General features: G+C 40.9%; 1 long non-coding RNA gene across 1 annotated transcript in view; it reads left to right on the top strand.

Annotated features, from left to right (window-relative positions):
* The window catches only part of LOC143820268 (uncharacterized), a 41,598-nt gene that overhangs the window by 2,414 nt on the left and 13,891 nt on the right, over positions 1–25,293 (top strand). Inside the window, exon 3 of the long non-coding RNA XR_013225294.1 lies at positions 10,862–10,937. This is a non-coding gene — a long non-coding RNA (uncharacterized LOC143820268). The remainder of the gene's footprint in view (positions 1–10,861; positions 10,938–25,293) is intronic.

Raw genomic sequence — 25,293 nt, 5'->3', positions numbered from 1 at the left:
CTGATTGAAGAATTCATAGTTGGTAATGAGGTTGATTGGTCTTTTTTCTTTTTTAAAAAAGTTTGCTGACAGGATTCCTTGGCAATTTGAAGGCCATGTTTGTTGTTCAGGCAGGCAGAAGATTGAAGTTTTCCTCAGGCTGATGTATTTTCTTTCCCCCTCTGTTCTTATACCAGCCGTAGAGAAGGGAAAGCATATCTTCCTAGCGAGACTTGTTGTAGGTAACTCGCCTGGTATATTTCCTTGGCATGACTTGTCTCAAGGCACTTTGCACATCTGAGGAGATTATGGAGGGGCGCCCGCCTTTTCTCCTGAGGCGCTCAGCTTCGCCAGATACTTTTTTGTAGATGCCATCGACAAAGGAGTGCAGCATGCCCCAAGCATCTCTGGTCATTCTCATTCGCATTCTGCCAGTCCTCAGCCTTGTTGCCATCTTGGCACCAATTCTAGCAGGCCGCTTCTGCCTTTTTCTGTTTTTCATAGATTTCACAGTTCTCTTTCGCCCTGCATACTTTCTCCTGGTCTGTGCCCGGGGTCGCTTTCTCTTGCGAAGGTATTTCTTAGTAGCAGCCATTGTTTCCTATAACCAGATTGCCAACTGCTTGGTTGCCTGCCAGCCTGCAAATGCTTATGGCCTTAGTCAAGCTGTACTCTTATATAAGGATGGCTATTTAAATGAGCAGCCACTTCTGTGGCCAGGGATTGGTTGACTAGAACAAAGAGAGACCTAAGCGCCTCACAATACATGACTGTGATGTCTACTGAACTGAAAGAGATCTTGATAGACACCATGAAACTTGGTGTAATGATTAGGTCAATCACAGTGATGTCAAAACTAAAAATTTCTATTCATTTGGGGGGTGAAAACTTACTCCAAAGAGGTATTAAAAGTATGTATAATTTCCTACTAGCTTGTTCCAGTTGATAATCCATGTCTTTTCCTACAATAAAGGAGTTAGTTCTGTGGTGTTTCAGTCCCACCCCCTTTCCATATGTATTTCTGAGTTTCATGAAAAATAGCTTGGAGTCCAACCATTTAAAAAGTTATTGAAGAAAACTTTTCTGGAAAGCTAAATGATTCCGACATGATCAAAACTATTATCTACAACAGTGGTCCCCAAATCACCTTTGGTGTTCTCCAGCGGCCACCATGGCTGGGGATCCCCCTAAGCGTGGCACTGTGCAGCTGCTGCTGGCAGTGCCCCCCAGCGGGCGGTGTGAAGTCAGGGGCGTAGGCGGGAAAGCAAGTGGAGCAGGGGCTCAGGCGGTGGCACCATCCCTCGGCAAAAGACTACCCCCCCGGGCCTCAGTAAAATTGTCAAGCGTTGACCAGTCCCCGGTGATAAAAAGGTTGGGGAACACTGATCTACAACACATTGCCTACTTTATATTGATTTAGCAAAAAAAGACAAAGGTTAACTTCAGTATTCTGTATTTCTATTTCTGTATTCATATTTCTTGCATATTTCACCAGCATGACAAGGGAATCATAAAAGGGTTTCTTTAGACTCCCATGGGAATTAGTTCTGGTAGTCATTGTAGAGCCTAGTAACCCTATACAATAAATATTAGTTTGTGCTAAATTATATAGTGTCCTGTATTATCAAAAGCAATTAGTAATATATTTTCATATTTTTATTTTAAAATTATAATGAAGTCTATTTTATTCCAATATCAGATTAGGAACTGTGTGTACACATGTCAGATTAAAAAAAAAAGTAGTGGAGAGTTAAAGATGGTTTCTAAGAGTTTTGAACGATTCTATATATTCAAATTACACTTGTATCATAAATCATTATTCCTATCTATAAACTCCACTACCCATTCTCTTCTTCCAATGCTTCTGGAGAGTTTAAGAAATCTTATATAAACAGTCCTTCTGACTCATACTAAAGGTAAAGGTATCCCCTGTGCAAGCACCAGGTCATGTCTGATCCTTGGGGTGACTCCCTCTAGACTCATACTATGGCATTACAATTAATTCACAATGTTTTATTGCAGTACAGTATCAAAGTCTGGTCATCTTTATAATCATTTTAAAAACAATATAAATAGGAGTTTTCATAGACAAAGCAAAAAAAAAGATTCCCAACTCAGCTTTATGCCAGCACTTACTGACTCAAGGAGGGTGGAAACTTACTAGTTACAGTTTGTGACAGCTGTTGAGCTGTTCTTGACAGGTGTTGTGGAAATGTTGGATTCATATTTATTTTAAACATTTCTATGCCACCGCCAACCCCATTCAGGTTCCCCAAGGTGGCAAACATTAAAACATTTGAAATGTTACAAAATGTTTAAAATACAAATATATGTTTAATTTTTTTAAATTAAAAATACTTAAAGGAGGAGAACTAGCAAGAATTAGTGAGGGAATGCCTAACAAAACAGAAAATTATTGACCTGCAGTCCAAAGTTTTGGTGCCAGAACCAAGAAGGCTCTTTCTTGGATTGCCAACTGACTAGCCTTAGATTTCAAGGGCACCCAAGGCAAAAAGGCAAGGGTCTATATACAATTGTTTTGTTGGATTAAATTATAGACAATGTTTGTTTATAATTGATGATACCTGCTTACAAAACAGTTTGGAAAACGGAACCAAAAAAAATCAAATGCATTCATGGAATTTAAAACCTGCAGTGCAGTCCCAGGAATGCTAGCTGAAAATAAGCCCTATTAAGTAGGCCAGTAGGATAGGTAGAAGAGCAATGTTTATATTTGTTTATGAATTTATGAATCTTGAGACACCAAAGAAGGGAAACGCTAGATTTTATATACTTGATTGAGATAGTGAGAAAAATTAATATCTCATAAATATATTATCTCAAGAATATTTTCATGCAGGGCATGTACCAATCTTTCATTTAACCAGTACAGGGCTGAGGCATTTGAAATTAAAATTCTGATTTGTTTGACTTGCTTTGAAAACAAGAACAGAGTTACATTTACAAAAGTTCAAATTAATTGTCTGGGTTTGCAACCATCCCTGCAATTCTGTTATTGGTCCTGTATATTCCACAACTGCTTTGTCATTTAAAAAAATAATATTTCTATAAGTTCTGTGAGATACTGAAGGGGAAGAAACTTTAAGCTGTTGATGGAGAGTATATGAATTGATTTAGGAAGATCAAATCTTAACACAGAAAGGTTTATAAAATTTCTAGGGGGTCTTGTTACATTATGAAAAAAGTGAAATGGCATCAATCCAGCTTGTAAGTCATCTTTTGCAGGTCATCTTTATGGGTAATTGGTACTGAACTAAACCCTATCACCATTCAAATCTATTTTTCTTGCGCATTCTCTGAACAGTGAAAACATGTAAATCTTTTTCAGCATCTTAATCTGTATTCAGATAAGAACCAAAGACTGATTACAGTGTGATGAATCAATTCCCATGAGGGATATGCTTGCGGATGCCTGAGTTTCATCATTGTCTGAAATATAACATCAGATTATGGAAGGGCCTCTAGATTTTAACCCATACATTATTAAGTCAAGTAATTTCAATGCCACTTTAATAAAATTCACATAGATCATCCCTTGTAATGTAATAACTCTTTTCTTTCTATTCATGACAGTTATTTGAGGGGATGGGAAGGCTCGGTGTCAGAGAAAGTGACCTCCTATACAGAGTTTACTTCTAAATATATAGATTTTAGTGGTTTGGACCTGAGTAACGGTATGTAGGATTCCATGGTTAGACCTCCTAGAAAGCAAGAAGCATAGAAATGGTCTGTGATTATTTATTAGTATGTTTAATGTACTATGTACATGTTCTGAAGTAGCCTTTTGAGCCAATCTACTCTGTCAATAATCTGTTTACATATTTATGCTTTCTGCTGTTTCAGTTTTGCTGTATTCCTGTGACATCTATCCTCTTCCTTGCCCACACTTAAGCCCTGCTACGTCCTTTGTTGACTGTCACATGCATGCAGAGAAATCCTGCACACCCAGCATCTTACACATACTCATCCTGGGTGCTCTAGGAATAATTTTGGAACCTTGGAGCCTCTGGAAGATTGCCTTTGGCACAGCATTTTAATAGCTGTGTGCATTCCTCAGCTGATTTTAGGCTTTTTCCACATGGGAATGTGTCCCCACATGGGCAGTGCGAAGCCTCTGAGTATTAAGATTTGGCTCAAATAAAAATCTACTCTTCTCCCCCCCCCTCCAAACTATCAAGTTGCAGTCAGTTTAGGACACCCCTGTTCGGAGGTGATTTGTTATTGCCTGTCTCTGCATAGCAACCCCAGATTTCCTTGATGATCTCCCATTAAAGTACTAACCAGGTCTGACCCTACTTAGTTTCCAAAATCTGATGTAACTGTCCTACCCTCAACCAGCTTCTGAGATCTGATAACATCAGTCTAGCCTCAGTTATCCAGGTCAGAGCAAAATCTACTTTAATCTGTCTAAAAAGAAAAACTATAGAGTAATTGTAGGCATGGGGGTGGAAAGGCTACACATTCCCCTTCGCAGCTGCAGCCTTTCAAGTGCATCTTTTCCTTCTCACCTTACTCTTTATAGTGAAGAAAGGCTTTATCTAGTGAAGAATAGTTTTCTCTTTTCAAGGAAGTCTTTCTCTGCTGGCAAAGACTTGGTGGAAAGGAGTCAAAGGGTCCAACATTGGAAGTGCCTGCTCTTGCCTTGGCTCATCAGATAAGGAATTTGACTTTATTTTCACAAGACCAAATAAGCCCTTGTGTTTTTCATGCTATGACTTCCCAACGCAAGCCTGACTTTTAAGGATACCTATAGAACCCATGTTACAACCAGTGTGATTTCTGTGAGAGTTGTTGGTAATCCAGAGAAGAAAATTCAGGTCATGAGTTTTCATTTTACTGGGTATGATTTCTTATTTTGGTCCTACATGCAAACATAACAGGAAGTCTTTTTATATCATGAGGATGTGTTTTATTTTAACTGAGAATAATATCCGCTCCTGGCTACGATCTCGTACCCCCTGATTTAATAAAGAGAATCATTGATTGGTGGATACCAAGTACTAGCCAAGCTCTTCGCAGTTATTGGCAGATCAGGCAGACCTCCGAAAGGGTGGGAGGTCACAGTGGTGGTTCCAATCTACAGAAAAGGTGACAGGAATAACCCACAGAACTACAAGCCTATAAGCTTATTGAGTACTGTAAGCAAATTATATGCAAGGCATTTAAGTTGGAAATTCCAAGACTGGCTAGAGGAAGAAAACCTGCTCATAGAGGAACAAGGAGGCTTTAGAAAAGGAAGGTCAATGCTAGGCCACTGTATGTTAGTTGACCACCTGATAGCTAAATATTCATCTAAAACAGTGTCCTCCCTTTATATTGCCTTCATTGATTTTAAATCTGCATTTGATTCTATTTCTAGAAATTTGCTATGGGCCAAATTAGAAAGGACATCCATTGACAGACGTCTACTTTTCTTAATTAAAACCTTATACAAAAACACAGCTATTAGAGTTAAGTGTACTCCCCAAGGTCATCTAACTAATATAATTAATTCTGGAAAGGGAGTTAAGCAGGACTGTATCTTAGCCCCTCTCCTTTTCAATTTCTTCATAAACGATATTGGCCACTCTCTGAAGAAACCAAATTTCCACCCACCAAAAGTTGGGGAAAGACACATCTCACTTTTATTATACGCTGATGACTTAGCCATATTTGCCAGAACCCCTCTAGGACTGAGAAGAACCTTAAGAGCGCTAAACTCCTACTCTCAATTGAATAGCATGGTAATTAACCATGATAAGTCCAAGATCATGGTATGTGATAAGAGACCTAAATCTCATATCTGGAGACTAAATGGTGTCCTAATAGAACAAGTCCAACAATACAAATATCTTGGCGTTATTTACCAGACAACCTATTCAAGATCTGACCATATTAATAACATCTCTTTAAATGCACAGAAAAGTGCAGGTGCAATTAAAAAATTCTTCTGGCAGAAAGGAGGCCGCTACATTCTAGCAGCAATTAACATCTTCAAGGCTAAGGCTCTTGCTCAGCTAACATATGGGGCCCCAATTAGTATAACGGGCAGATTGGGCAGTCCAGGGAAAGGTCCAGTCTAAATTTCTGAGGGCAACTCTGGCAACAGCAAACAACATCTCAAACGTAGCAGTTAGAATTGAGACAGGTATGGTCAACGTTCAGTTCAGGATTTGGATAGCTACCTTTACATTCTGGCTAAAACTACTTTTCCAACAACAAAGTCTTGCAAGTCTAATAGTGATCGACACATTCGTTGCACCTTGGCAAATTGCACTCACCAAAAAGTTGTGCTTCTATGGTCTCTCATATCAATTGTTTTTGTCTATGGGTTATGACAAGGCTATAGATCTTGTTAAGACAAGAGTGATAGAAGTAGAGAGGCAACATAATCTCAACAATATTCAGGACCCACTTTTTAGGAAAGATCTCCTAAACAGGAACACCCAGATGCAATATCTAAGAAAAGTGGTAAAACCTGAGCACAGGAGATCCTTTACCCTCCTTCATCACAATACCCTACCCTCTGTTTGCTTGAGTGGGAAATTTGATAGACTCCCTCTCAAGGATCGGCTCTGTATCTGCAATGAGGGTCAAGTAGAAAACACAGAACACATCTTATTTGAGTGCAAGCTGTGTAATCATATTCACACAGGTGCATTAGTACCAATGCTTATAGAATGCCCTCACGACCTGAGAAAGCATCACCTGCAAATATTGCTATCAGATACAGATAATCTGCTAACTAGCAAAGTAGCAAAATGTGTGTGGCTAGCTTTAAGAATTAGGAAAGATTGGGTCACTCATGTATAGCTATAATAGGTCCACAGAACTTCTTATGTTTTTTGGTTATTAGATATTATCGCACGTCTCTTAATCTTGTCTTTTGTTTTATATTTTAATAGCTTTACTAGTTTTATTGCTTTTATGGCTCATTTTATCCTTGTAAAATAGTCAACGGCAGTTAATGCTTCTAAAGGTTGGCTTTTATGGTGGAGAAGTTTTAAGTTTTACTGTTGATGCATTTTAAACATTTTAATGTATTACCCTCCCTTTTTGTTGTTGTTAAGTGCGAAGCCATCGCGACCCCATGGACAATGATCCTCCAGGCCTTCCTGTCCTCTACCATTCCCCGGAGTCCATTTAAGTTTGCACCTACTGCTTCAGTGACTCCATCCAGCCACCTCATTCTCTGTCGTCCCCTTCTTCTTTTGCCCTCGATCGCTCCCAGCATTAGGCTCTTCTCCAGGGAGTCCTTCCTTCTCATGAGGTGGCCAAAGTATTTGAGTTTCATCTTCAGCATCTGGCCTTCTAAGGAGCAGTCAGGGCTGATCTCCTCTAGGACTGACCGGTTTCTTCACCTTGCAGTCCAAGGGACTCGCAAGAGTCTTCTCCAGCACCAGAGTTCAAAAGCCTCAATACCTTTGACCCTCCCTTTTACAAACTGCTATTGTATAGTAGGGCATACAAAATTTTGGTCTAAATGACCGTAAATAAATATGGAATGGAGAATAATATCCACCAACATAAGTATTTTGAGTGCTGTTTTACAATCTAATGCTGTGCACGCCCACCATGTTACTGAGGTCTTCTCTTATAGAGAAGCCTAAATCAAAGATAGAGGGGGATATCAAAATAACTGAGGCTCAAAATAGAGTGGCAGGAGAGGCTTTGTAAATAAAGTGGCTGGCTAATTGTATTCCCTCATGAACCTAGTCCAAATGGACCAGATGAGTTGAGTGCATAACACAACACATGTGCCACAGTTTGAAAATCTCTGGGAATACTGAGATGCCTTGTGCCACCCCTGATGGAGCAGAAATTGTAGTGAACAGAATGCTGGAACCATGTTGTATTATCAAAGGACATGGAACCACTTATTTCAACTAAACACTTAGTGCTGTCATGCTGGTGTGACAGGAAATGGCACTAAAGCACAGACAAGTGGCTATTTTAGTCTGAATAAATACACCAGTTTGCCAGGCCCAGTCCTTAGGTCTACAGATGTGTTGGGGGCTTACAGTAAATATAAAAACGAGATCTTTGAACCTTGCTTATAGCTAATTGCCTTCTGTACTGGAAGAGTATCAAATATTTGCATTTTCCCTTAGTATTTTCAAACAGAACAAAGTTGGAGTCCAGTGCCACCTTTAAGACCAACAAGGTTTAATTCTGCGCATGTATGCTTATCTCCAGAATTAAAAAGTGTGTGTTTTAAAGATGCCACAGGATTCAAACTTTGTTCTGTTGCTTCAGCATCACACTCATGGGAAGATGGCACTAAAGCCCCCTTTGCTGTTTTCCTGACCTGAAATGACCTTAAGAGCCATCATTCTCCCCCCACCCCTGGAAAAAATTCACATGTACTGGTAAATGCCCATAACTTTTCCTCATTGGTTCCTATGGCCATTTCTGGTCACAAATAGAGAATAAGGAAGACTTAAGTCTCATTCTACCTACTCATCATGACCCTGATCTGAATCAAGCCTCCATGGACCTGCTAATTGAGTTCCCAGCACAGAACTGCGGGCGTACATCTGTTGACAGTCAGGTGTCCTCCTGTAGGCTTTGTAATCTGTGAATTGGCCCAGTCATTTAGGACTGTGTGCAATACTTGAATCCCAGCAAGGTCAATAGAATGGAATATATGCATAGATGACAAAATATTAGGTTCTGTCTTGAAATACGAGGTATTTAAATAGTTGTTTTAAAGCTTAACTGAATTCATTTCACATTTTTTCTTCCTCTTCTCCTACAGTCTTAAATATTTAAATAATCTTGAACTCTGAAATAACAGGAGGACCTGGTAGTCCAGTAAGTGCGACCAACGTAGGGGAAAGCCAACAATGCTATGCAAAGAAGATAGCTCTACATGAGAAACGTAGCTTCTAAAAGGTTGAACAAAGAAATGAAACAAAAATATAGCAAAGCACACAGTGCTAATGTACAGAATGTCATATATATTTAATTATACATTCAAAAGTCTAAACATGTCATTTTAAAACCACATTCCTATGGTTCCTCATATAAGTACCTATACCTAGTATACAGATAAAATGTCCAAACATATAAATACAGTTCAAAAGGTACAAATTATATCTTAAAACAAGAACCAAGCATGTTTTGGCTTAAAAGCGTTCCTCAATGTTACAACTGAATATATCATTAAATATATATGATATTCTGTACATTAGCACTGTGTGCTTAGCTATATTCTAGTTTCATTTTTTTTATTGTCTCAGCCTTTTAGATTAGCTTTCCAGTAGTTGAGTATCCTGTTTTCCACGGCGACTGTCCAGTTGTCTTTGAAGCCCTCAAGAAGAGGCCAAATGTGCTTTGTTGTGATTCTTTCAACTATCATGGTGAAAAGGGAGGGCTTCCAGGTTCTTTGCATGCTGCTGTTAAATTACATGGGCAAGGCAATTCTCAGCACTAATAATATAAAATATCCATTAATATATATAAATTGTTGCAATCAGTATCAAGGAGCAGTTTTCCTGTATTTACTCTTTGGACCGCTTCTTGTAGTTGGATGTTTACAACTCTGGCTATGACTATGGTGAACCTCCAAGAGGATGTTCAAAATAGTTATTCAGTATCAAAATATGAATGCCATGACAACTGTTTCTTGCAAAAAAAAATAATATTCTTTGTGAAATAATGCAAAATTAAAATCTTTGGCTCATCAATCAAATCAGGCAAATTTGAAATTGGGCTGTAATGCAAAACAGGAAGCTACCTGCATGTCAGTTCTGTTGCCAGGCTATCCACTTTTAGATGCCGTGCTTGATATATAAAGCAGATATAAACAGTTTTTCCACAGGCTATGCAGACATTTCAGAATGAATTCACTCTGATGGAGCACTAGAGAATAACATGATGCCAACCTAGAGAATTGACAGAGGGGTTTATATTCAGATTCCTTTAAATTTTTAATTTTTTAAGAACATTGTTATGTATTTCTCTACCAGGGTAGGATAAAGTATCTTGCCAGCAGTGCTGGAATGCCCTTAGGATGCCCAACAGCATTTTAAATTATATTTTATGCACTGGGAGGAAGACCGGAGGTAAACTTTTTAGGTGTCTGCACTCTCTGTAAAATGAGGGGATTGCTTAAAATGGCAGCTATTTTTATTTCAAACTTTCTAGAAAGTTTGTATTTGCTTCCTAATTAGCATGGCAAGCGACAGCCCTGTTGCCATGATTGCCAAAGCAGAAGAGCTGGTTTCTTGTACCCTGTTTTTTTACTACCCAAAGGAGTCTCAAAGTGGCTTACCATAGCCTCCCCTTCCTCTCCCCACAGCAGACACCCAGTGAGGTGGGTGAGGCTCAGAGAGCTCTGAGAGAACTGTGACTGGCCCAAGGTCACCCAGCTGGCTGCATGTGGAAAAGTGTGGAATCAAACCCGGTACTCCAAATTAGAGATAAACAAAAGACTAGTCGGCTGAAACTACGTGGAAAATGAAAACCAAGTTGACGATGGCTGATGATACTCTTTTCCAGTATTTCCATTCAATCTGATAAAATACCAGCCAAAAGGAGTTTATTGCTTGTGTGGTGCTCTCTGAAACCTGGTCCACTGAAAGAAATATGGAGGACTAAGTTGTGCTGCTCTCCTCCACCATTTATAGAGCCTGTCCTGCTGTGGGTTGCAGGATAAAAGAGAACTTTGACAAAAATGTTCAGGGTCATAAAGGACAATGGACAGCTGTGAACAGTTTTTGCTTGTTTTGATGCTTTTTGAAAAGACATAGCAACAGCCATATGTGAAACTTAAGAAGTTAAAAACTCAGAAGGCATGTTATTATTATTATTATTAATTTAATTTAATGTTCTTAATTAATGTTGTATAAACTGTTTTCCTTCACTAATTATTTTACAGAGAAGAAAGGCATAGACAACATCACAGAACAGTTCAAGCCAAAAGCCACTCTGCGGTCATCAAAGCAGATATAAATGTAAGTTTAAATAGGGTAAAAGATCAACCCCTTAATTAAAAGCCCAAGCAAAAAGGCAGTATTTTAGCCTGGTGCCTAAAAGTATAGAGTAGGCACCAGGTGACCCAGAAGGTAGAGACAAGAGATTCCACTGCTGAAAAAACTCAGTGTAGAGACATCACCTGCCTAACTTCGGCCAGTGAGAACCCTGGAGAGCTTGTCAGAAATATCTCAAATGATGGATTGGATATCTAACTAAGGTTCAGGTATACAACAGGCACTAGATTAGGGGGGGTGGAGTGGAAGAACTCTGCAGACAGCCAGTCCTTCCCCCTAGAACCTGGCAAGGTTGCAGGCAGCTGTTAGGGAACTCACCAGCAAGGGCAGCTCTCACGCGGCAGGGATCTGCAGCCTCCAAGCCTCAGAGATAGGTGGAAGGTCAGGGGTGGGGGGCAGAAGGCAGTTGGCTGGCCGCTGTACAGACAGGCAAACCTGTTGGAGGTTGAGGCACTCGGGGGGGGGCAGCTGAGTGGTGTTAAGTGCTGAGTGGCACTTATGCCATGAGACACACTCCTCCTCCAAGCCCTTACTAGAAATATGTGGAACAGATGCTCCCTCCACATAAAAGACACCTTGTTATTATAGACCATGATTGACAGAAAGAAGAGTGGCATGCGGAAACTGACATTATAGAGGCCAATGAAACAACACCATTGACTAGGGCTCCACCTAGAAACCACTTCCCTATCACTAGATATGCCCATCAGACAGAGCACAAGGGGACCCCTAGTCCAGCCACCCCATGAAGCAACAGTAACACATACAGTTATGTGGTTAACGGCTTAAATATTTATACTGTTTATAATGTTTATCATGTTAACACATGTTAAGTATAACTTCTTCTTATTGCACCAGTATCGCAATTGGTTTGTGAACTGTGAATTCATGTTGTAAACCATCCTGAGCCACAAGGGAGGGTGGTACAAAAATATAATAAAAATAAAATGAACAATTGGGCTCTCGCATGTTGTTACTACTTTGCAAGACGCACTGCATTGTCCCTTGAGTATTCCCCCCCCCCCACCATCAGTTCCAGAAACAAGGAAGTGCAAACACAGCATTGCAGAGTGGGCCAAAGACCGTCAGCATATTGTTACTTAAATATCCATTTTGAGTATTTAAAATAAGTGTAGATAAGTAAATGTAAGTAAGTAAAATAATTAGGACATCATATATGATCTTATCTGTTTCCGGTTTTATCTTTTTCCTGTTTCCTGTAAACCACCCTGAGCCTTCAGGGAGGGTGGTATATAAATATAATAAATTAAATAAATAAATCATTTGCTCTTGGAAATTAGTTGCCAGCATTGTTTCTAATAAATGGTAACTTTATTTTAATTTATTAAAACGTCTGTCTTCTAATCCAGGCAAAATTTCTTGCATGCCTATTTGCATCTTTGCAGTCTCTATGAGAATAAGGCTTTTTAAAAGAAGCTAATTTTCAAAACGGAGACATGCTGACCCACTCTGTACTCATGGTCTATACAGCATATGGCTGAAGTAAAGAACATCATCTCTTTTGTTCAACTGTGAGGGTTTTTGTGGGCTTTTTTTTACTTCCTTCTGGTCCTTTTACTTTTCTGGCCTTCAAATAAAGCTAATTACAAAAGGAAAAAGTTGGAACTGGTGGAGAGTGATCATTTAAAGCCATTTCTTTTGCAGAACAGAACAAAAAGAAGTACCAAGGGCATGGATAGGCCTTGGAAAAAAGAAAAGAGAAAAACCATCTAATGAGGATGTTGAGATAAGTGCTTGTGAAGAAAACTGGCAAAAAAGAGCTTTTAGTCTAAAATCTATAAATAAGTGGGTATCAGATGAGTACTAGAACATTTATAACAAGAGAGGCCACCAAGCCTGCGTCCTTCTATGCAAGAATTGCAACCTTAGAAATCTTCTTTCTTAACAAGCTACTTTCCCCCTTTTTCAAATATTAATTTTAAAAAGAAATACTTGAAAATTAAAGAGTTTTATTCATGCCTTTGAATCCATTATAGAGGCAGACACTATCTGTAGTAGATATGTCTTAGGTATAATTAAGAAAGCCAGCAAGTTTGTCACATTGTACATAAAGAGAGTCTCCCAAGACCTCCATTCTCTTTGGCGATTGTGAAACTTGGATGAAATATGCACTGTGGATGTACATCTTTAGGGAGGGGAGTTGAACTGTCCTAACTTTCATGCTGCTGCTCCCACTGTCGCATCTGCTTGGTATACAAAGACGTATCCAGGGCAGGCATTTGAGGCTCGGTGTCTAATTACCTGTGGATAAAGTCCTCAAGCATTATCTGGATTCAGAGTTTCGTACTGCTCTCATAAAAGAGAAAGGGGAAAAACAAATCTGAAAGGGAAACGAGATAAAAGGAGGAAGAGGAGAAAAACATCTTCTATAATTCTGTCCTATTTTGATGTCTGCTATCCATTGTGAGCCTTCCTGAGTGGGAGCATGGAGCTACTTGGTTGAGGAACTGCTAAAATCAGCTCGGCACCTGGCTGTCTAGTCCAGTTTCATTGCATCTGAAACTACATGCTCCATTACAAACTATTTGATTTGCTGTTCCTGTTCTGTCCTAGGGGAAATGGGCAAGGCATGTTAGGCCTGCAGCTTAAAACCCTGACTCCCTAAAGTAGCCTGTTTCCAAGTTCATTTTCTTTGGCCTCTAGGTAAGGAAATGAAGGGGTAGGCATTGTCACCCAAAGTCTGGATTTGGCCCTCCTGTTGCTGACCCCTAGACTCTCTTCACGGTTCCTATAGAATTCTGCTACAGAAGAGCATTTCTCCCCAAGATTATTTCTATACAAAGTTAGTATTAGAGGCTAAAGGTTGTGGCCAGGTCAAGCTTACAACTATGGGGGAACATATGGGGCTAGTGCTCCTTCAGAAAATGCCATGCCTCTTCTATGAATTCCATTTTTAAAAGAAAGCCTCTAGTTAGTACTTTATCCATTGCAGATGTAGAAGATAAAATGTACAAGCAGATTTTGTTGGGATTGCCTGGGAAGGAAGGGTGCAAAACAGCAGAGCTTGCCTGATTTAACCCCTTGCTGACCAGTCATTCTTATCACTGCAGATTTCAGTTCCCCTAGGGGAATTGACAGCTTTTGAAGACAGATTCTGTCTATGGTATATCACAGTCTAGAAGAAACGGAAGTCATAAATTGATATCCCTTCTAAAATTCACCTCCCTAAACTTTTCCCTTCTCAGGAACTCTCCCCACTTCATCAGGAATATCTCAAGCTGGGATTAAACCTAACAATTTAATTTTAGAATTTACACTTGTATTTATTTGAAAGTCTAGATCACATCTTACCCAAAGCTCAAGGTGGTTTACACCACCTATTCAATCTTTTATAGAAAAGTTGCATTTTAAAGTGAAATTAACATCTGATTGTTTCCTTTCAGGTAGATACTGGAAAAGATTAAAATAACACAGTCACATTACCAATTATAGGTGACTCTTAGGAAAAAAGTTTTTTTTAAAGGTGCTTCTCCATGATTAATGCATGCTTTTAGGCTTTAAAGCCTAAAGGTGCTTCTCCATGAGTAATGCATGCTTTGTCACATCTTATTAAATACTTTATTTATTATGCAGTCAAAGACCAGCAAGTCATAACATTCAACATCAAATATTTAGCTTAAAATGTTAGAAAAATATAGCAGATTCTGTTTAATATAAAAGCCATTATATCATTTGATAAGTTTAAAATTATATAATTTTATATCCTGGCCCTGTATTCACTATCAAATGACGGGTTTGACAAGCTATAGCAAGGAATTTTGCTGCTGGAGCAGTAAATTGCTGGTTTCCCTCTTCCAGTAAATGTTTGGCATTTTTCAAATTTGAGTGACAGTTGTCCAGTAGAGGGGTAATTAGTTTATTGTGAACCTCTGAATAAAATGGTCAGCAAAGGAGGACATGAACTACACTTTCACACCTTATTAAGTAACTTGATGGTTGAAACATTTTAAAATTAAGATATAGTACTCCTAATAAATCTCAGGATTGTTTTCAACATTGGTTCAATCCAACAAAGCTACAAAATATCCAATAACTTCAAGTTTTGATAAATGATGAGAGTTAAATTTAAGCTAAAATTATGATTAAAGGTTTCATCTAAAGGCCAAGAGCAAACAATTGCAAACTATGGTAGCTATGAAACAGACAAAAAGCGAAGCAATAGACATTTAAGGCTGTGTGCATAATTTACAGAGCAATCCTAAAAGGATGGATCAGAATAGGAATCCAACGCCCCCCCCCCACAGCAGATTAACATGAAGTTAAAACAGCATAAGGTCCATTTATGCTGATGCCAAGCACCAATGCCTCTGTGCCACTGAGTCCCACTGCTGTAGGAGCCCCATCGCTGAACATCAGTGGAGCAATGACATAGTTCCACTGGGCCTGCAAAATAGAGCTCTTCTGCCAGGTCTTTGGGTGAGGCCAGGGCGTGTAAGATCATGGCACCTCCATGAGTTAGCTGGAACATTAGTCTGCTTAGGCAGTCTCCAGGGTTGGGCGTATGAATGAGACCTTTGAGCCAAAAGGTTGCCCGTCCTGATCAGCGACACAGCCTCCTAACGCAGGCCGATGGGCTCCGAAGGACGGTGCTCCATTCGTCGCAGACCTGCCTTCTGAGCCAGCTCGCTCGCTCGCTCGCTTGCGGGAGCCTGTAAATGGCATGTGGAACTGAGCTCCCTTTCCTTGCAAGTCAAGTCTCAGGCCAGACCGGTAGCTCAGATTACCCCATGGCCGACGCGCCCCAGTCCCTGCCAAGGGGCTTGCGATCGGCGTTGAACACAGGCATGCGAGGATCAGCGGGGCCATCCTATGCCCGATGAAGCCCACCCACGTTTATGGTGTTAGGCAGCTTCCAAAGTTTTCAGCAGGCAAGTGCGTCCCAGTCCATGCAGGCGCAAAGTTGTGCTGGCAAAAATGGCATCAAAGCTGATTAATTGTCATGGTAATTTTTGATTCAACCCCCCCCACACACACACACACAAATACACACACACAGAATTACAGCCATAGCCATTGGATCCCAAGTAGATTAGGATCTTGATCGAACTGCACACCCAACCAGCTCACTCCACAGCCCTGGCTTCCTCAGGGAACAATCATGACAAATAGTTCCAGGAGGTTGCCCCAGTATTCCATGGGTGCATGGCATGGAAAGATGCCTGATAGCTCCAGGCCATGCAGCCTTAGAACAAGTGCGCACACACTCAGTGGTGACCACGCCATGCACAAAACACCTAGCACAGCTGGATGAGTACCTGGGTGAATACTCCACAGCAGGGGTAGTCAAACTGCAGCCCTCCAGATGTCCATGGACTACAATTCCCAGGAGTGCCTGCCAGCGAATGCTGGCAGGGGCTCCTGGGAATTGTAGTCCATGAACAGTTTGACTACCCCTGCTCCACAGGGAGAGTCCACATTTTGTGGACTGCTTCTAGATTTCAGCCTGCACAGGTACACCAGGTCCTCTGCCGGGATCTCAAGGTGCAGTCATGTGTGAACAGATAAGCAAGATTCCCAGATTAATACCACCATACCTCTCTTGGGCCTACTACATGTGTCTCCACAGCTCCTACAACACCTGTGGGATCTCTTGCCACCATAGGGTACCCATGGAGCTGATGTGACACCCTCTCCTTGCTAACAGGTAGTCGGTCTTTGTAATGGGACCTGGTCTTTTTAAGGGGGGATACATGCAGCAGAGGAGGAGTGTTGTTCCTGTAGCCTATCCCTCTCTACCCCCTACCAGTGATAGATGCTTGGCTTTGCCTCCCTGACTGATGATTTCTCCTAGTCCTGCTTGCTCTGTCTATCACTTCCACCACCCTGAAACAATGGCAGAATGGAACCCCATGGCAAGATCACCCTGTGTAATCATGTGGCAAAACCCAGCAGGAGTATTGGGGCATGTTTTTTCCCCCCATTTGGCCCCCACATAATTATTTCCTTAGGGTGCAATACAGAATTGCTCTGCCCTAAACTTTGAAAGTAATGAAAGAATTTATTCATTCATTCATTCATCATTCATTCATTCATTCATTTATTTATTTATCGTACTTATATACCGCCCTCCCCGGAGGCTCAGGGCGGTTTACATCATAACAAAGAACAATACATAAAACAGTCTGTAAAACATGTATAACTGATAACTAATAATTGTAACCAAATAACAGCACAATATAACAGTATAACAATATAGTAGTACTAACAGGTCTTGGGCTTATTGATGGAATTCTGAGGGGGGGGGAGCAGGGGCCCTTTGGTCGCTGTTGATTACGTCTGGTCTCGGCCAAATGCCTGGTGGAAGAGCTCCTTTTTGCAGGCCCTGCGGAACTGTTTAAGCTCCGTCAGGGCCCTGATCTCCTCTGGGAGCTCATTCCACCAGGTAGGGGCTAGAACAGAGAATGCTCTGGCCCTGGTCGAGACCAGACAGACTTCTTTAGGGCCAGGGATCCTTAGCTGATTGGTGGCGGTAGAGCGCAGAGCTCTTTTGGGGGCATAGGCGGGGCGGCGGTCCCTCAGGTACACTGGGCCCTGACCGCGTATGGCCTTGAAGGTAATTACCAGAACCTTTAGTCTGATACGGAATTCAACTGATAACCATTGCAGCTGGTGGAGAATAGGCCGGAAATGAGACCTCCACGGTGTCGCTGTGAGGATCCTGGCTGCTGCATTTTGAACCAGTTGTAGTTTCCGGGGCAGGGCTAAGGGCAGGCCTGCGTAGAGCGAGTTACAAAAGTCCAGGCTAGAGGTGACCGTCGCATGGATCACTGTGGCTAGGTGTTCCGGGGCCAGGTAGGGCGCTAGTAGTTTGGCTTGGCGGAGATGGTAGAATGCCAGCCGTGATACCTTTGTGATCTGGGCTTCCATTGTTTTTTTTAAATTGTTTTTTTAAAGGATGGATGAAAGTGCATCAAGCTTTGTTATGTCTTAAAGGTATCAATGCAAGATGTCCCAGACTTCAAATGTATGCTTTTGTCAAAATTGAAAGAATACTTTGGTCTTATGCTTGAAAATGTTTATTTTAGTTTGTACAGGACTCGCCATCCAAGACCCTTTTTTCATGAAGGGAAAAAAATATTTTACAGATTTAAAAATAGACTTTTCCCTATTCCCTCCACTATAGGTGGGCAACCCTTCCTTTGGCAGCCAGCCAGAAGGGGGGAAACCAGGTCATAGTAGTGGACAACTGTCCAGTTGGCCACCCTGCATGTGGTTGTGTGTGCAGTGAAATATTTCCAGCATGGGCCTCTAAAACCTACCTTTGCAATTAAGCCAGAAGAGTACCTGAGATGGCCTATAAAATGTGCCAAGCGTGTTTCTCCAGAGACTGAGCCCAGGGCCAATAGAAGCTAGTTCAAAGTTAAAGATCCAGGCCTTGAGATATAAAAGAATGAAGAGCAAGCAGAAGTTCAGCAAGCATTGCCACACGCATCTGATTCATTTCAGCAGAGCTGTCAGGGGGGACCAATTATGGGGGTCCATTTTGCTAAGCAGCTCATGCGATTTCATATAAGAAATTTGAGTTGGATCTGGTGAGTTTTGGGGGACAGGGGGAAACTTTATCTGAGTTGGGCATGTTGCCAGTTGACACGCCTTCATTTAAACATGTAATCTTAAGGGGAGTTACACTCTTATGAGTTCACTGACTTCAATGTACTACATAGGATGGTACTAGGAGTAAGGCTTGCAGGGTAATGCAGCAGTGCTTTATAGACTACATGGATTTTTATAGAGTCCCATCACATTCCTGTAGATTAGCTAATATTGTCTGTTAAATGAGTTATAAATTATAATTATAAGCTACAGCACTTTAATCAAGCAATCATTTGGGGGAAAGCAGTGTTCAGGCAAGAAATTAAGAATCAGAATTTGGGAAGCCAAGTGCTGTGAATTTATATTGATATCACCAAATCCATTCCTTGGAGATGTTAGAAACGATGACAGATTACATCAATTAATTTTGTTTCCTTTCCATTTTTTTCTCATTTAAAAAATAAAATCTGATCTTGTTTTGATGCCAGAAAACACACACACACATACACCCCTGCTCATATTCAGTGACTGAAACTTGTACTACTAAGATGCAGATCATTACTACCTGTTGTACTTTTATACTCAGTCCTGATCATAAAACAAATTGGTTAGCATTTAAGATGTTTATATGTAAAATAGTACAAGGAAATTTGTACATAAAAGAGGACTTGCGCCTGATTTTCAGTCAGCTCTTTCAATTTACCAATGAGATTTCTCTGCAGTAGGGATATACACTTAATTCTGGCTTTTTTAAAGTATTTTTTCAGATTTGTATTTCAGAAATAATTCCCATAAGAATATTCTTGAGTATTTGGATCTCCCCCCCCCCCCATAACATTTCAGGATCTGGGGCTGCTTTTACTGGAATTTCACAGTTTGAGGGGTCCATTATTCCCGATGATTGTGGTGGGGTAGTATTCCCAGAGCAGTGGAGTGGGAACATATTCCTGCCTAATAAAGGCATCCCTTCAAGTTTCAAGAAAACTGGATCAAGGTGTCCAATTCTATGGGCCTCTAAAGGTTATCGCAGTAATGCTACTTGTCTCCATTGCTTCCTTAGATTTGGGGGGGGGGGGAATCCAATAACCAAACACATAATATCACTGGCCAGAAGTCTCATAAAGCAAACAGAACCAGTAGGCCTAGCAGCACCAACACAAAACTAGAGAGTTCCAGCAGAACCCAGGGCCAATGTGGCAAGCCCACCAGAATCAATGTCATACTAGAGGATCCCAGCTGAAAAATCTTTCCCAAAGTGTAAACCTTCTAAAAATTAAAAAGATAAAAACAGAGAAAATTCAAAACAGTTCAACATTCTTAAACAAGCCAACAGAAAATAACCTAACAAAACAGTCAATTATTTTAATTTTTTAATAAAAAATACACAAAACAAATTCAAGGGAAACTATTTGTGGGGGTTGGGGGAAAGGAAAGCAAACAAAGGCTGCCCTGACCTAATACCCCCCCCCCCAGAAAAAGCAAACAAAAAAACCTAACAAAAAACCTTGATATATTATTTTAAAAAATATTTGGAACAAAGTCAACTGTGGGGAAACTAGTCCTGAAAATGTCCAGGCACAAAGCAAGTAGATCTTTCCAGATAAGCAGCAGCTTGCAGGCCTGTAGCCAGAATTTTTTTATTGGAGGGCAATTTTTTTGTTAAGAGGGCATTTTAGCATACACACCCCATAAGAGCACTGGGTCAGCCTTCTGGGCTTTGTCATACACAGTACAGCTATGCTGTTCTTGGCCCCCAGGTCTCCCTGCCAAGCACAGCCAACAAACCACAATGGTCTTGTGCTAGGAGAGGGTCTGTTTCATGGAGATGCCCAATAGCATGGCCCCATCGTAGATCAACCCCTTCAACCTCCATTTGGGTCTGCTCAACAGACTTACGAATCCCTGCCAGATGGAAGGATCACTTGCCTGTGCACCTTCCTCCCCTGTGGCCAAGATATGGAGAGGAGAAGCATAGCCATGCATGGGACATGTGCAGTCAACTAGCCAGTACCAGGCGTAGGATGGCCAGAGCCACTTCACTGTTGCCGAGCAGGAAGCCCAGCCCTACAGGAATCAGTTCCATCCCCCTGTCTTATACCCTGAGACTAGCAAGGCCCAAGGATTCATGCACAGGCACCCTTTTCATCAACCTGCAGCTTTGAGCAAGGGGAGAGGACAGGAGCCATTTGTGAGTTCTTCAACTTCTCCTACCCCTTCCTCCCTAAGGGGGCACTGCCTGTAGAGAGTGTCCTTCTGGAAGATGCCAAGAGCTCCCAGGAGGTGGACCAGGGGCCCAGGAAATAAATCACTGCCTCATCTAGCAAGGTTTGCAGCATGGAACTAAATGTGGCTGCCGGGAAGACTTTGTCAAGCCAGTTTTTTTCTTTATTCACTTTTAGGTAATGTGTGAATGAGCTCAGCCTGAGGCTATGGTGCAAATTGCATTCATGTGTATGATCTGTAGCATGGATTCAGTGATTCAGATTATACCGTAGCCCACATGACCTTTCTTTGTGGGTTGTACGGGATGTTGCTCTGATTTGGCTGAAAAAGTTCATACTGGATGGTGAACCACTTCAGACAGAATAACATGTACAGGGCAGTTACATTGTGCAGAGGCTACCGTGTATTAGAGTATATATTAGGTTGATGCAGATCTAAATCTTTTGCCACACATTGCATTGACCAGAGCAAATTCCTTTGAAAATCTTGGGCACACAAGAATTTCTACTATCCTGAACATTCTGAGGTACTTTAGTAGTCTGTAACCATTGTAACTATTATGATTTGTTTTACAAATCCATGACTACCAGATACATTATTCTGTGCATCTGTGGTACTTAGATATATATGAGAATTACGACATAGGCCCATTATGCACGGCCGCCGAAACGGCGATTTCGGGTCACATGGAAAACGCGGAGGGGGAAGACGCGACGCACACAGGTTATGCACGGGGCGGGGCGCGACGGCGGCAAAACCCAGAGTAACCGATTATGCACGCGGCGATCCGGGCGCCGCTTCTGGTTGCGCCCCGGTTACCCAGAAGCTGCGCTTTCTTCCACGTTTCACTGACGCGGCTTTTTCGGCGACATGCACCGAAGCTGCAGCCGGTTGCAGCCGGCTCCGTGCGTTATCCGTGATTTTAGTCCCCGCCATTCCACCCCGAATGTGCGCTAAAACCCCCATGCATAATGGGTCATAGACAGGCCACAATGGTGAACCAGAGACATTGCACTGTTACTGTCTTATTTTGAAGAGCGAAGGATTTTGGTCTCATTCTGTATACAAACAGAAAGCATGTTATCTATCATCTTGAAGTGTCAGCAGAATAATGAGAATGGTTTTTATTTATTTTTTTAAGTCTTCATGATCTTTCTTCATTCTTTTGCGGCTGGTTTCCAGTGTCTGTAAGTTTGGGGGTTTGTTGTTATTTCACCAGTGTTGAAAGAATCACCATGGCTTTCCCCTGCCTTGTGTTCAACCATATCTTATTATGGTCACAAATACCAGTTTAAATTTCTCTTGTACCCTGGCTTCTAAGGGCCAAAACGAATTGTAATAGTTCTAGGCATAGAATACTCAAGACTTTACCGTGCTTCTAGTTAGCACTGTAGGAATGGGATGGATTAACCCTTTTCCCTGTCTACTTTTCCAACCTGGAAGACCCGTGGAACTCTGTTCACTATACAGTCCTTGTATGTTTACCCTCAGAGATGTTTCAGATAGGGAGAGCAGCATGGCTTCATCACCCTTCCGCCATGTATAATCCAAGTCTGGACTGATTCTCCTATGGTTTAAAAAAAAATAGAATCATAGTGTTGGAAAGGGACATATAGGTCACCTAGTCCAATGCACGGTCAACCTATAGCATCCATGATAAGTAACTGTCCAGCTGTTGCTTAAAGACTGCCAGTGAGGGGGTTCACCACCTCCTTAGACAATCAATTCTACTGTTGAACTACTCTGATTTAAAAAGGGTCTACTCTCATTTAAAAAGAGATTGGACCCATCACATACATGGGTCATCATATCTATTCTAAACTTGAGAAATTACAAATGAGGATTCTTTTCAACTGGGTCACAATGGGGTTTTTTTAAATGACATCTCATTTGTAGCACACACACAAAAAGAATCCTTCAGGTATTTTTGTGCCAACATCATGTTGGTGCCTGTGTGAAGCTTTTGTTCTATACGTTCAATGCAACAACAGTGATATATGCCAATTTTCATGGTCACCCTTAAGCAATAGTCACTGATCTTTTATTTTTTAGCCAAGGAATGAATATGACTCTACTTTCTTGGCAGTTGCAGTAGTTATGCCACAAGAGATGTATTTGACTTTCTTCTGTTCTCCCATCTTTCCCCCCCCCCTTGCTTTGACTGAGCATTACAAGATGTGTCACACCATCATATGCCAATTATTGTGTGCAGTAAACAATATGTATAGACTCACATTTGGATCATCATACTTCCTTGCAGACCTACCTAACTTTGGTAATTCAAACAAAGGGCCTTTCATACTGGCCATTTATTCTAAGTCAATTTCTTACACTGTGATCAACATTTCATTACCTTGGCAGTATTATTTTGGACTGTGGCTATTCTCTGTACAGAACATGAGATATTAACATTGTATACAGTTAACAAAAACCTTCTGTGTGTTGTAGCTGATTTTTACTGCCTCAGGTTGGCAGTAAGTTTTAACTTTTAAAAATGGGGTGCAAATCAGAACAAATGAACTTTCAAATAAACGTTCAATTATAACCTCATGTACATACCCTGTGAAAAAGATGGTGTTATAGAAACACAAATGTACAAGGAGAAATAGTAATTGCACAGCCTAAATTAGAAGAACATTTGTCTACTTAAATTTAAAATGAGTATCACTCCTCCCATAAATCATTTTGCACCTTTAATCACACATCCAGCCAATGTCATGTAATAGAACAGAAAAATTAATGAACATTTGGAATTTTAAGCAATCAAATGAAAATATGAAAGAGGCTGCTGACAAAGGGTGACCTCACTTTTCAATTTTTTAATTTACTTTCATTGCTTTAGTCATAAAATATGTGTTTCCTAGGGATTTGCACTTGAAGAACAACTAAAAATCCAACACAAATAAACTTTGTTCATTAGTACAATTCTTAAACCTATTCCAATTAGGAAAAAATGGCTACACTTAGAATGAAGGAAGGAAAGTTATTAATCTTCTATGTGTTTGATGATGCTTTGCTGATTATTGTCTCCATTTCAGTTACATGAAGCACAAGGCAAAAATGAGGAAGGGTGGAGGAAGAATAACTCAACAGATATGTGCTTGGTAGGAGAAGTGTTTGCCAGTGTTCCCGTTCAACAAGGCTTTCCTGACTGGCCTTTTTTCTACACACATTTTCACTTTCCATATAGGTATCTTTACATTGTCCTTGGTGAAGTAAAAATGGCTTGGACCATTTTTGCTGCGGAAATGATGAAAGCCCTTATCTCCCCTGTCAGTCTTTGCCTTGAAAACTGTAGTTCCAGTTGCTGAAACTGCAAAGAATATTCTAGAACCCCACATAACACATAGTCTAGGCCTAAGCGAGATGTTTATGAAACCATAATGGGGTTTTGGTGTCTTTCACATATGCATGCCTTGAAAAGAAGTTGGCAACATGCGAAGATGATTTGAATTTTTACTGTACAGATATGATAAAGGTTTCCCCATTCAGTTTTAAGGATTAAGAGAGTCTCAATATGTACTGTTCTGTTTTAAACTATATAATATTTCAAAAATGTCTTTCTTCCTTAAATGCCCTATTAAGTTAAAAGGAACCTAATATCTGTTCCTCCCATTAATTTGGCCATGCTTGGGTGAGGAAGAAGCCATGTTTACAGTGCAGCATAACAGCCTTAAAACATTCTTTTGGAGTACCCAAACACATGGCCAAGTTCATGCTGATGTGATGGGACTTTAATGTTCGTGTCAGTCAAAATGTGGCATAAAGGCAAGCCTATAACAGCAAAAATCCCTAACTCAGAGCTACATCATATGTACTTGATGAACATACAGTGCTTTATGATCTGTAGTGGCCTTAGTTTTATCCTTACTAGTATTGAAGAAGTAATTGCAAGACTGGTATGGCAAGTGAAGGTTGTGTGATAGAATCACAGAGCTGGAAGGGGCCATTCAGGCCATCTAGTAATCCAACCCCTTGCTCAATACAGGATCAATCTAAAGCATCCATGATAAGTATCTGTCCAGCTGCTGCTTAAAGACTGCCAGTGAGGGGGAACTCACCAACTCCTTAGGCAGCCTATTCCAGTGCTGAACTACTGTGACTGTGAATCCCTCCCCCTAATTTCTAGTTGGTAGCATTCTATACATAGTTTAAACCCATTACTGCGGGTCCTATCCTCTACTGCCCACAGGAAATGTTCTCTGCCCTTCTCCAAGTGACCACCTTTCCAATACTTAAAGAGAGCAATTGTGTCCCCTCTCAACCTTGTGATTTTGATGTGATGCCTCTGTTGATACAGCCCAAGACTGCATTTGCCTTCTTTATTGCTGCATCACACTGTCTGCTCATATTTAGTTTTCAGTCCACAAGTGCCCCAAGATCTCATTCATACACACTGCTACCGAGGAGTGTATCTCCTATCCAATATGCATACTTCGCATTTTTGTAACCCAGATGTAGAACTCTACATTTATCCTTACTGAATGGCATCATGTTCTCATTTGCACCCTTTCCCAGGAATGTTCCAATTTCATTGCACTCT

The sequence above is a fragment of the Paroedura picta genome, chromosome 11, assembly GCF_049243985.1.
Source record: "Paroedura picta isolate Pp20150507F chromosome 11, Ppicta_v3.0, whole genome shotgun sequence".
Lineage (NCBI taxonomy): Eukaryota > Metazoa > Chordata > Lepidosauria > Squamata > Gekkonidae > Paroedura > Paroedura picta.
The sequence above is the reverse complement of the archived record's forward strand: the minus strand, read 5'-3'. Positions and strand labels throughout refer to the sequence as shown.